Below are 12543 nucleotides of genomic sequence, written 5' to 3' on the forward strand. Positions count from 1 at the left end.
CCCCCCCCCGCCGCCCGCGCGCCTCCCGCCCGCCGCTCCACGGCTCCGCCGCCGGCGCGCTCCGGAGCCAGCGCGCCTCTTTGGGCGGCCCCGCCCCGGGAGGGGGACACAGCGCCGCGCCCTGTGCCCAATCAGCGGGCGGCCCCCGGCCCGGCTGCAGCCCTCGGCCAGCCCCGGCCCCTGGGGAAGGGAGGTCTGCGCTGCCTCCCCCGATAGCACAGACCAGCTTGGCAAGTGCCTGGGGGGTGTCGGCAAACAGGGGAGGGGGGCTTGGGGTAAAGCCGGTATCTTTTATTAGAACAACACAACTAGTTGGACACTTCTTTGCAAGCTTGCAGGTAGATATACCCTTGGTCAGGCTGAAGAGGCATCATTCATATATATCCATATATGACAACTTATACATTCAGCTGATTTATATAGTATATATTTATATTACAGATATGATATATATTATAGTTTACACATTCAGCTGATTTATATATTATATCTTTATATTACAGCTGATTTATATATTATATATATTCAACTCAATTAGATATTATATACATAGATATTATATATATTATATATTATAGTTTAGACATTCAGCTGATTTATGTATTATAGATATACATTATACAATATGTATATAATATATATAATATATATTATATGTTATAGTTTATACCAGGGGTTATCAGCTGGGGGTATACATACCCCCAGGGGCACTTGAGAAAGCCCTAGGGGGTACGTGGAGCAGGTGGGGATGGAGCAATGCCACGCACCATCCTGCACCGCCATGCAAGGGCCGCCCACCCAGCCAGATGTGGGGGAAGCTTACATGTGGTGGCTGCCACGGCTCTGTGTTTGGCCGCGCACCTTCCCTGTCGCTCTGCATCCAGCTGCTGGGGTACACTGATTCAAAAAGGTTGAAAACCCCTGGTTTATAGATTCAGCTGATTTATATATTATAGATATTATATATGTTATACATTATATATTACAGTTTATAGGTTCAGCTAATTTATATATTGTAGTTTATACATTCATTTATTTTTTATGTATTCATTCATTTATATATTCATTTATTCATGAGGCATCATTCATATACATTTATATAGTCTAGTTTATACTTTTAGCTGATTTATATATTATAGTTTATACATTCAGCTGATTTAAAAAAGCAACTGCTAGGCCATACAGGAGTAATGCATTTTGAATTCTAGCTCATAAAGTAGAAATAACAACCTCAACCCAACAAGGAGTTTGTCCCAGATTGAATCCAAAAGCACTCCACCCTGCCCTGGCCTGGCTGGGTTCTTGCAGCAGCAGGATGGCTGTGGTGTGGTCCATAGTCAGGAGAAACCTGAATTAAACTAAGAGCTGCAGGGCTGTTGGTTGTAGCCATGTTGGTCTTGGGACATAGGCAGGCAAGGCTCTTTGGGTAAATTTTATTAGACCAACTAAATAGTTGGCAAAAAGTTCTTTGCAAGCTTTCAGGCACAGACACCCTTCTTCTGGCATTGGGAGTCTCTGCATTGGGAAACTGAAGAGCTGGCATTGTCTGAGGGTGGCCTGAAGTCTGCTGGAGGGTTCCCTGAGTCTGAAAAAGGCAGCCCCAGACAGGCCAGGGGTTAAGGAAAGGTCTTGGGTCTCTCCGCCTAAACACCCAGAGCCCTACAAGTCAACCACAACCAATCCCAACTGTGCAACTGGTCCCATAAAAGATATGACTTGATAAAACTTGTTACAACACCTGGACTCCAGTCACCAGGGCTGTTGACTGTTGTTACACACAAGTCATTTCTCAGGCATGACTTACAAGTGACATTTAGTTAGGGCTGCAGGGCGGAGCAAGAACCACAGTATAGTCATTTAATAATGTTCCCCTGGAGCGATGCTCTTGCATGTTGCTGTTAAACAGAGGGGACCCTGAAGAGGACACCAGGGTTTGGGAATGATTCTGTTCAGAGAGAGCCATCTGTTCACATGGTAAGACCTGGTTTTACTCATCTGATAAATGCTAGCCTGTCAGGCTGAGCTCAACAATGCTGAGTGTCTGTCTCAAGCTGAAACTTTTGGGAACATTTCAGTGAACATGGTTCCAAAGATGAGAAATAATGCATTGTTCTCCTTTCACAGACAATTCTGACCATTTTGTTGAGAAGCTCTGTTGGCTCTAGGCTCTGAGCGGACACTTGGAATTTGGCTAGAAAGATCACCCTGGTGTCAGAGATATATCTTTTCCTGTTCCTTTGAGAGTCCATAAAAATTCAGCCATGTTATAAATCTTTGAAAAATCTTGACTCGCGTATAATTAGTTATAAGTTAGTAGCTAAAGACACTGAAGATTGCATGTGCACTGAGCATCCTCTAAGAGGTGAGCAAGTGTTCCCAGCATCTGCAGACCATGGTGGCTTCAGACCAGAAGTGAGAACTTGGAAGCCTGGGGACTTGGCAAAATTAATTCTCTGTCAACTTAATTGTTGCATTTCCTAACTTATTGAGCAATTTGATATTTCTTTTGAATATGTGTGCATGCAATTATTATTTATACATCTAAGTCAGTGGTTCTTAACCTTTTTAGGCACCCCTCATTAGACTCAAAGCACCCTTTTGGAAAATACTGTTTTTCAGACTATGGAATAATAATAATTAAATAAAAACTGCTTCTGTTGCAAAAAACTCAGAAAGACCACAGCAGGTCAGAATGTTTTTGACACTATGAATTTCTATTTGAAATCTCTGGGTTTATCTTGTCAATCATGTGTAATTATTTGCATATTTGACAGGGCTAATGAAGTGCCATGGCACCCTGGTTAAAAACCACTGATCTAGTTGCCCAAGACATTCTACAAGAAAATGTCAGTGACCTGCTCCAAGGACCTTACTGTTAGAATTAGACTTTACAAAGTGAGAAATTACAATAACTATGAAAGACAGATTATGGACCCAGATATATTTCCATGAAACTGTTATTATTTTGTTGGGATGCACTGCATTTCAAAAGGGCACATTTGGTAAAATGTGTATCCTTCTTTATATTCTTCTGTCAGATTTTTACTCCTTAATTCTCTTCCAATGCTATAATATTGTGCTTCCAGTGGGCATGTGAAGCAAAACTAGTATATTTTTTTCAGGAATGAAGTCGAAATATTTTTGCAAAATAACTTTCTTTGCAAAAGGAGTCTCCTCCCCCTCAGTTAACACTAGTGAAGTGATTTTTGTTTAAATGGAAAATAAATGCATTGATTCCCTACTTCTTCATACAATTTCTTTACAACTATGCATGCATGTCCCAGGAACACAAGGCTTATCAAATCAAGGGAAATTCTTTCTAAAGATTCCTTGTTAAACTGCTACCCCATGCAATGTTGCCTAGACTTGCCATGGGCCTTTCTGAAAGCACCTCTGTACATCTCCAGATATACTTTTATCGTTTAAAATACTTGTGGCAATTTACCATAACAAAGACAGTTCTTTCCTTTAGCAGTCATGAAAGTACACTGATTTTACGAGGTAGTACCTGCTATTTTACTTCCTGCACAACGTCCTCCTGCAATTCTGAGTGGCATTCTTACCCAGCTTATTCATTTTAAATAAAAAAGTAAATGGTTTCTTTCAGTCTTTGCATCTTTTTTAATGTCTTTTTAGAACTGAACAAAGTTGGCTAATACTATTTAGGAAGCAGCAGGTAACATAAGGACACATTTCTTTTCCTTAAGAAACTATGTCCTGGTAATTTTACAGATAGCATATGCATTCCTATTTGGGAAATTTATTTTTAGATGAATACAAACTCTGAAACTTCCTCCTTTTTTTTTCAGTTGTTAGGGCATTCTTCACTTCCCATCCAGAATCAGTTGCTCAAAAACCTTTGTCATGTTGTTGTGTTTCACTCCATGGTAAGTAAAATGATTCCTGTATGTACAATGGTCAATAAAGATTATAAGCCATATTGGTGTCTTTTTGGGTAAAAGTTACCATGCAGATATTTGATCCTTTATTGACTCATTCATTCATTTAACATGCTTTTTATAGCTGGTGTTAAACACAAGTAGTGTTAAAAAATGGATGGTAAACTTGTGTTTAAACAGCATTGTACTTCTAGACATACTAGCTAATTGCCCATCAGGAATGACAGTGGGGGTGGAGGGACAGGCGGGGAAGGACTGCTGCCCCGCCACCACCGCTTTGAAGCTGGACTGCTCCACCCCTCCCCACCCACTGCTTCGGGACTGGGCCCACTCCCCACACCCCACTTCGGAATGATGGCGGGGGTTGGTGGGGGTGGGCACCACCCCCCAGCATCCTGTGCTGCCGCTGCCTCCCAAGAGCGGGGGGAAAAGCTTGCCCCCCTGTCCCCTCCATCCCCTTTGGCCAGCACCCCATCACCGCTGCCTGCAGGGAGAAAGGCCAGGGTGCGAAGCCAGCTGCTCCATCCCCACGGTCATGGCAGCACTCCACCATGCCACCGCTGCCTGTCTGGAACACTCTTGGAGCACTCTGATTGGTTGTTTCAGACAACCAATCAGAGTGTGCAAATAAAGTGGTATGGACAGACAGGCAGACTAAGGCTTTTATAATTTTACAATTTCTATATTTTTTACCTCCCACTTACGTTGAAAAATAGTTTGCTTTTTGGGAAAATGAGTTTACTCCTAGATTCCTCAGTACTGAAAAAATCTATATCATTCTGAGTAATAGAGTAAACACTTCCTGTGCAAATTCCCAATGTCATCTTATAGGTTTCTAACTATATCTTTTAACTTTGGATGAAGAAATTATACATATGTCATTCATAATTTAACTTGTCAGTTTATTCGCCAATCAAGAATAACTGAACACTAGAGATCACTATAAGATTTCACATAATAAATATAGGCAGACAAGGTTCTTTGGGTAAGTCTGATATCTTTTATTAGACCTACTAAAATAGTTGGAACAATTCTTCTTTGCAATGTTTCAGGTACAAATTACCATTGTCAGGCTGAGGAAGTGTCTGCAGAGCCTTTGCTCTTCCTGGCTGGAATAGAATAGAAGCCAGAGACCAGAATACATGTGAGAATGCCAGTGAGTGAAAATACAAATTGAGGCAGTCAATGGGTAAGAAACAGGTGGAGGGGGTTGGAAAGGGGAATGTAGATCTGGTGTTAAGAATATAGCTGGTAAATACTACAGAGGTACCTGGGTCAGATGTCAGATGTCAGGCAGGTTATAATGTGCCATAAATCCAATGTCTATATTTAGTCCATGATTTTTTGTATCCGGTAGGTTGATGAAGTGAAGTTCATAGGATCATCTGTGAAAGGTGTTTCTTAAATTCACTGTGAGGATTAGAACTGAGAGCTTGGACAGAGAGTGATTTTCTTGTGAGAAATGTGCCCCCACGGGTAATTGGGTATTCTTGTCCTTGGTAGATTTTTGGTGTGCGTTCATTCTGGTATGCAATTGTTGTTTGGTTTCTCCTACATGTTCTTCATTAGGGCATTTAGTGCACTGGATGAGATATTACATTTCTGGAGGTGCAGGTGTAAGATCCAGGAAAGTTGACAATTCTGTTGTGAGGTGTAGTTATTGTGGGGATGGTGGAGATATGTTGGTAGGTTTTACACGTCTTGTCCTGGCATGGTCTGGATCCTTTTAGTGTATTTTGGGCCATAGGTAGTTTGCTTGTGGTGATGAGGCTGGTGAGGTTCAGTGCTTGTTAAATGCTATCTTCCCAGAACCACCTACCACCTGTTTCTCACCCATTGACTGCCTCAATTTGCATTTTTACTGACCGGCATTCTCATATGCATACTGGCCTCTGGCTTCTATTCTATTCCATCTAGGAAGAGCACAGGCCAACTGCAGACACTTCCTCAGATGTCACAGGGGGTTGTTCCCAAAAGCTTGCAAAGAAGAATTTTTTCCAACTATTTTAGTTGGTCTAATAAAAGATATATCAGATTTACCCAAAAAGCCTTATCTACCTATGTCCTTAGACCAACTGAGCTACAACCTATAGCCCTGGAACATAATAAATATTGCATATCCCAACTAGTATCTCAGTTCTTCTCACTTAAATACAATTTCATAACTACCTTTGACCTATTTCATTTTCTCTTTGGGATGGAAACTCTGTATTTGTATCTTGCCTAAAAGAATGCAGCTCCCATCTTTCTTCAGGACTTTGGATGCATTCATAGTACAAATAAATAAGATTTGACTTCCTGAATACATAATCTCTCAATTTCCTATTATGACATTCACTTATGAAAACATCCTTGAACAATGTCACAAAACAACTTTTCTTTTGGATGTTGTTATACAAACATCTGGATCCACTCTACATTTTGTGGGAAAATATGAGACGCTAAATAGATTCTAGTCCAAAAAAATCTTTCAATGTCAAAAGAAAATGAAACACAGGACTTAATCTTTTTCATTCAGAAAATCAGAATGTTATTTGAAATAATATTAAACTGTCCTCAATTTTGCAATCACCCTGATTTATAGAATTAAAAATGTTAGTCTTACTCCCATTAAAATCAATGTAAGATGCTCATAGACATTATGAAAAGGCTGATATTTCATATTCTCAATATTTGCTTTTGGACCAGAACATTTTAGCACTTAGATGTGAATTCTGATACATTGGTTTAGATTGGGTTAATGTCAATGGAACTTCTTGAGGAATAAAATGCTACTCAATTGGCATGTCTACACAAGACGCTTAATGTGCAGTAGACCAATTATACTGTGCATTAGTGTGTCACAGCAAACGCCGTGCTAATACACTGCCAAATTATTCTACTGTGCATTAACATCACAAAAAGACTGTGCACCTTTTCTATGGTGCAGTGACACCGGCTACTGGCCATTTAGTTAGTACCTTATATTAGAGGTACTAAATTTAATGTGCAGTAGCAACAGCACATTAATGCACATGTAAATACACCCACTGGAAGCAAAAGTATTAAAATCAACAAAATATTCCATTAAAAAAAGGATAGTGAATGTTGGAAATGCCTGAATGTACTAGCTACTCTGACAGATATTATAGGACTGCAAGGAATGAATTAGTTTTTGCTTTGAAACTGAAGAGAGAAAGCATGAGGAGACTTCAAGCACAGTGTATCGTTAGGTTTAACAAATACTGAGGAACTATCATTTGAACAAAGTTAGCTAGTCTAACTTCATATTTGAGTCAGAATAGTATTTATTAAATACTAGAAATCCAATGTAGTGTCCATAGTGTAGAAAAACGATGATAAAATGTAAAAATACAAGAGTCCCTAATGAGAAAACCCTTCCTCCCATGAGTAGATACTATAGATGCAATAAGTTCTATTTTCTTCTGTAGGACAATTGATAGCAGTGAGACCTGTATGGATGAGTATGAGTTTGTACCAGCATTGGATCCACAGGGAACTTCCCTTTTCTTTCCTGCTAAAGTTTCTCATTTTTCTTTCCTCATTTCTCTTTTCCTTAGCATGGATTCAAAATATCCTCAACACCCACCCTTTCCTTGAAGTAACAATATTAGCTGATGCCTTTTTGTAGTATCACAGCCTCTTAGAGCCTCATTTCTTGTCTACTACTATGCAAGACATGCACTGAGTAGAGCATAGGTGTGGAAGAGCAAGGAGAGAGTAGGCAAAGGAACATTTTGCCTGCAGCCCCAACAGAACACCTCCTGCAATCTGGCAGTGGGGGATAGCCACCTGGGTCCACTATTTGAAGCCTGATGCATCACCATGGATCCCCATTTGAACAGTAATAGATGTTGTGTATGTGTGAAATGTGGAACTCTAAACAACTACACACGCTCTAATCTAGACTTGACTATTGGGGAGCATCACCAGTCAATTTACTGTGTGTTTGTTGTTTTTGTTTTTTGTTTTTTTTGCAAATTAGGCATAATTCTTTGATTTGTCTTAATGTATGCTGAGAGATCTTGGCATCTATTACACTTATTCTAGAAAATTCTAAAGTAATTTTTAAAAAGGCACACATCCCTGCAAGAATACGTATTTTCAGGCATGAACATTTGCCATTTTCCCTTTATTCTACAATTGCTTTTAATTACAAAGAACTCATGTTGGCAGCATGTATTGTCCTGTAATGAGTCTGACATTCCTTTTGTTGTGTAGACCTTTCCATTGTACTACCTGAGTACTCTCCTCAGCATATTCTGTATATGAAATCATACAAAGTAACCATTATGGTATTTATTAGATGTCATACAGTCTCTATTTTGAAGCATTAGATATGATACTAAGAAGACAAAAAGAAAAGATTCTGAAATGAGGTTAATGCAGTGACAGGAGCCAGGCTAAAGAAGAGAGAAAGGAAGCGAGTTCTGAAAAAGTGGAACTAGGAGAAGAAATATGAGACAGTAAAAATGGCACCACAAGAATGAATTATGGTTAAAAACAGTGTCAGAGAAGAAGAATAAAGAGTGTGAACAATAAGGGAGGAAATAATTCTGTCACTTCAGAAGTTTTCTCATTTCACCTCTGAGGCCTTATGTATACATTGGCTTTTGGGGTGAATCTTTCATTGTAGCTTTGCCAATAATGTGTCTCAACCCTCTACCAAATATGAATGGTCAATGACAAGAAATGTCTGTGCTCTTGTTCTCCCCAGTTTGCTAGTATCTGTGGCTGCCCCTATGGAAATGCAACTGAGAGAAGTTCTATTAAAATGAGAGCAGAAGTAATCTGAATGGTCACAAGGTTATTGGCCAGTTGCTTGTCTGTCCAGAGGAATTCTACAGTTCTGTTTTCTTATATACCTCTTCAATATATAGATGAGGCTGCTAAAGGAGCTAGTGAATTCATTTGAACTGTGGCATAATCAGTATGCAGATGGCATATGCCACTGTCTCATTTTCATCAGACAGATATTATTTCTAATTTCCTTGACTGCCCTTGGATTATGATAGTAGAATACTTTGTAGAATGTAAACAGGTTTTGCAGTTACTTTCAAAACAGCAGTGTAGTCAGAGCTGCCATTTATACCCAGGCAAGACAGAGAGAAGAAAGGGGACAGAGTGCCAGTTTTTTTTTAAGAGTAGAAACTACTGTACATTTCAACTCTTCTCTTTTTCTCTACATGGAAGATTCCAAAGAGAAAAAAATTCTTCACAAAACTCTTTATGTTTTCAAAATATGTACAATGGTGATAAACCATAAGCTATTAATCAGGTTTAAGCAAAAAAAATGTTGGCCACATCAGATTGTCCAGGATACTGGGTGCATCTACACAAGATGCAAAGGCACAGTATCAATGAGCTACTGCATGGTAGCTTGTTGCTACCATGCAGTAGTGTTGCCGGGCACTAATCATGTGAGGACAATACTGCGCAGTAGTAACAAGCTACTGCGCAGTATTTTGTTGGTACTGTGCAGTAGCATAGGGCAAAAACCATGCAGTGACCGTACTGCATAGTAATGCAGGTTGGTTACTCTACAGTCTGCACAGTACTGCTTATGCAAGTACTAAATAACTGAGCAGTAACCACTGCACAGTCCTCGGCACATGTAGACATGGCTACTGATGCACAGGACAGAACCAGCATGAGAAACCTATACTTTCTTGCAATAGTAACCTCTTTACAAAGACCCAAGGAGAGGGAGTGGGGGGAGAGAAAAAAACAAAGCAACCTAATAAATAATAGCACCATAAGAAAGACTTAAAGGAAAAGGAGAAAAGTAAGAAAGATCAGGACTAGAAGGTGAAACAGAATTCTCAGTAGTTAGTTGCCAGGAACTTCAGCTGTCCATTTTTGTGTCATTACAAAGGGCAGTCTATTGTTTGATAGTACAGGGATGACATTCCTGATGACTTCCATACATCCCAACCACTCCAATTAAAAAGATAAGAGTAATCACCCTTGAAACTGTTAACTGTGGCTCTTAAATATCTGCTTTGTTCATGCTGAAGGGTTACAATTAACAGAGGTATGTCACTGCCTCAAATTGAGTAGATATGTGGGTGAACTACGGAAATAAAGTGTCAACAAGTTTCTGAAGTTTCTTTTGATGCTGTTAACCTAAAAATGTAATGCCTCCTATTTTGTTCTGATGATATCACAGCTGTAGATAAATGGTTTTTGCCAGTCCCTACTTTTGAGCACAGTTCATTAGTGATATGGTCATCTGAATGAGTCCATTCACCTGTCTAGTGTTGTTGGGTGTCACGGGTGTGACAGGGCAATTACTGCATGGCTTGTTGGTTGAAGCCTGAAGGTTGGTTTCTTCCTTCTTAGTGCTTTTCACACCGTTCTTCACTTAAGTGCCTGATGGTACTGACATCAACAACCAAGTCCCCATACACTTTCTTTAGATGTGCTTGAATATCAATAAGCCTTCTGCAGTAAGGAACTGAACTACCCCTCTCTGTTTTGTAGGCATGTCATGTTCATCAGGCATTTTATGCAACTGCTGCTGTGCTGCAATATGTTGTATCTCAATTGAACCTCAAGAACTGGAGTAACAGGTACAAGTGCTTGGACTAAAATTTTCTTACTGCTGTTGGTGGCTTACTTAGAAGACAAAATTTAGGAGGTATTACTTTCTGGCTGACCCTACCATGTGGGTTAACTGGACTCTGGTTTCCCAGAAACCATCCTAGGGTGGCAGCTCATCAGGGTAAACATATCCCAAGTAGGTGGGATGTCAGTTTGTTATATTTCCTTATGTCATGTTCAAATCATACAGCTCACACTGGAGGTCAGCACACAGCATAAACCAAAAACACATACATGTTCATATTTGCCAATTTATATTTCTCACCAGTACACTAAAAGGTAAGAATGTTGTCCCTAGACTCACAGAATTAGACTATAACAGAACCGTAGGCTCTACTGAGACATCTGCTTTTCAAGATTTAGTTTACAAAATATTCAGAAGCAGCCATAGAGAGCTGGGAGCCGCTCCAAATATATCTCTACTATTTAGCACAGGCCTGCCTAACTTCTTAGTGGCTGGTGGCTGCACACCATAGGGCTGCACCAGCAGGGGCCATGGGCCCCTCTCACTTCCCTGGCTGCAAGCTCCCCTGGCCTTTTGTGGGTGAGCAGCTGCTCTCTTTTCCTCTCCATCCCCCATCCCACCATCACTGCAGAGAAGGGAAGGGGAGCCTGAAAACCCTGGTTGCAGCATCAGCCAGAGCAATGAGGGAAGCCACAGTTAGGGAGAGTTTGGGGGGCCACAGATTAACCCATCATGGACCGTATGTGGCCCAGAGGCCACCAGTTGGACAGTCCTGATTTAAGGATTGATTCAGTCCAGTGGATGCTGTTCATACTTTTCTGTTTAGATGTTTGGGTGACTAGAGGGATTGGTTGTCACTTAGTTAGCTGTTCTTTCCATTGAAGAAAGCTGACATCATAGGCAGCATTATCAGAGTGTGCGAATGGCCCTGAATATTATGTATTTTTCAGTTGGGTTAGGTAGGTTAGCCCCATAGGTATGGTATCATAAAATGCTTTTGTAAAATGAATAGTGTTTTTGATTAACTGTCTTACAGTTTAGTTTAACCTTCTATATGTCACAACCCAAAAGGTGTGATTTTTATTTGTGTGCGCTTCGGCACTGCTAAATTGTCCCCGCTAAATTGCAGCTTCCTTGCACAGTGGAGTTTTCTGCTGCAGAGGAGAACCCCGGTGCAAGGGAGAATTTCCCGCCAATTTGGAGCTTGTTTTGCAGGGTGCATTTCTTTGCTGCAGAGAGGGGATGCTCGTTGCAAAGAGTTCCCGCCATTGGTATGCTAATTCGAGTCCCATTATTGGCCAGTTCTAAATTATTCACACGTGGCGGCTAGTGATTGGCTTGCTAGCCGTATAAGAGGCTTGAGTGGTTTCCGCCCAAGTTGGAGGACTCCACGAACAAGGGAGGAGGAGACTTCACGCTCTGTGAAGATCTCTAAGCGCTGCGGATCCTCACGGACCCAGTGCATTTGAAGCAGGCAACGGAGATCTGATCAATCTCTAGCCTCTCCCCGTCGCCGATAGAATTCCTAGACGTATCCCTCCCGCGCGCAAAAGAACTGGACCCACGGAGCCTAGCAAACTTCGTGTGGATGAGTGAACAACTTAATCAAGCTTTCCAGCCTACACCATTGCCATCTCGGTGTAAGTAAACAATCTTTTAAACTACCGATATGCATCCGTGCCTAATTCCAGAGCGAAGGCCTTCCCTCTCCGCCCCCGCGTGCCCGGGCTGCTGGCCACAGCCCGCGTGCAGCGCGAAAAAGGGCTCGGGGTGCTCCCGGCCCACACACTATATTGTAAAATAAATAAATAAATAAACCACAGTGAAGTTGCTTCTATGATTTTATGATTCTAGTCTACTCTGGTCTCTTTAAATTTGGTTTCTTAGTTCACAGACTTATTAATAAGCTTTTCCAGCATATAGCAAATATGGGACTAGTGTTTCAGAATGCAGGAGAAGCATTCTAAAAAAATATTTTACTTGTTCCATTTGTGAGAAGAGTGTTTTCAGTAAGCACTGCAATTGTTTTATTCTGTAAACTGTATACTGGAACTGTTGATGTTTTGAACCAGGAAT

General features: G+C 40.8%; 1 long non-coding RNA gene across 1 annotated transcript in view; it reads left to right on the forward strand.

Moving 5' to 3' along the window:
- LOC112548583 overlaps positions 1-12013 on the forward strand; it is a 20882-nt gene extending 8869 nt beyond the window's left edge. The window contains exons 2-4 of the long non-coding RNA XR_003092268.1: positions 3810-3887; positions 10383-10471; positions 11988-12013. This is a non-coding gene — a long non-coding RNA (uncharacterized LOC112548583). The remainder of the gene's footprint in view (positions 1-3809; positions 3888-10382; positions 10472-11987) is intronic.
- The last annotated feature ends 530 nt before the right edge of the window (positions 12014-12543 follow it).

The sequence above is a fragment of the Alligator sinensis genome, unplaced genomic scaffold (assembly GCF_000455745.1).
Source record: "Alligator sinensis unplaced genomic scaffold, ASM45574v1 scaffold1125_1, whole genome shotgun sequence".
Classification (NCBI taxonomy): Eukaryota; Metazoa; Chordata; order Crocodylia; family Alligatoridae; genus Alligator; species Alligator sinensis.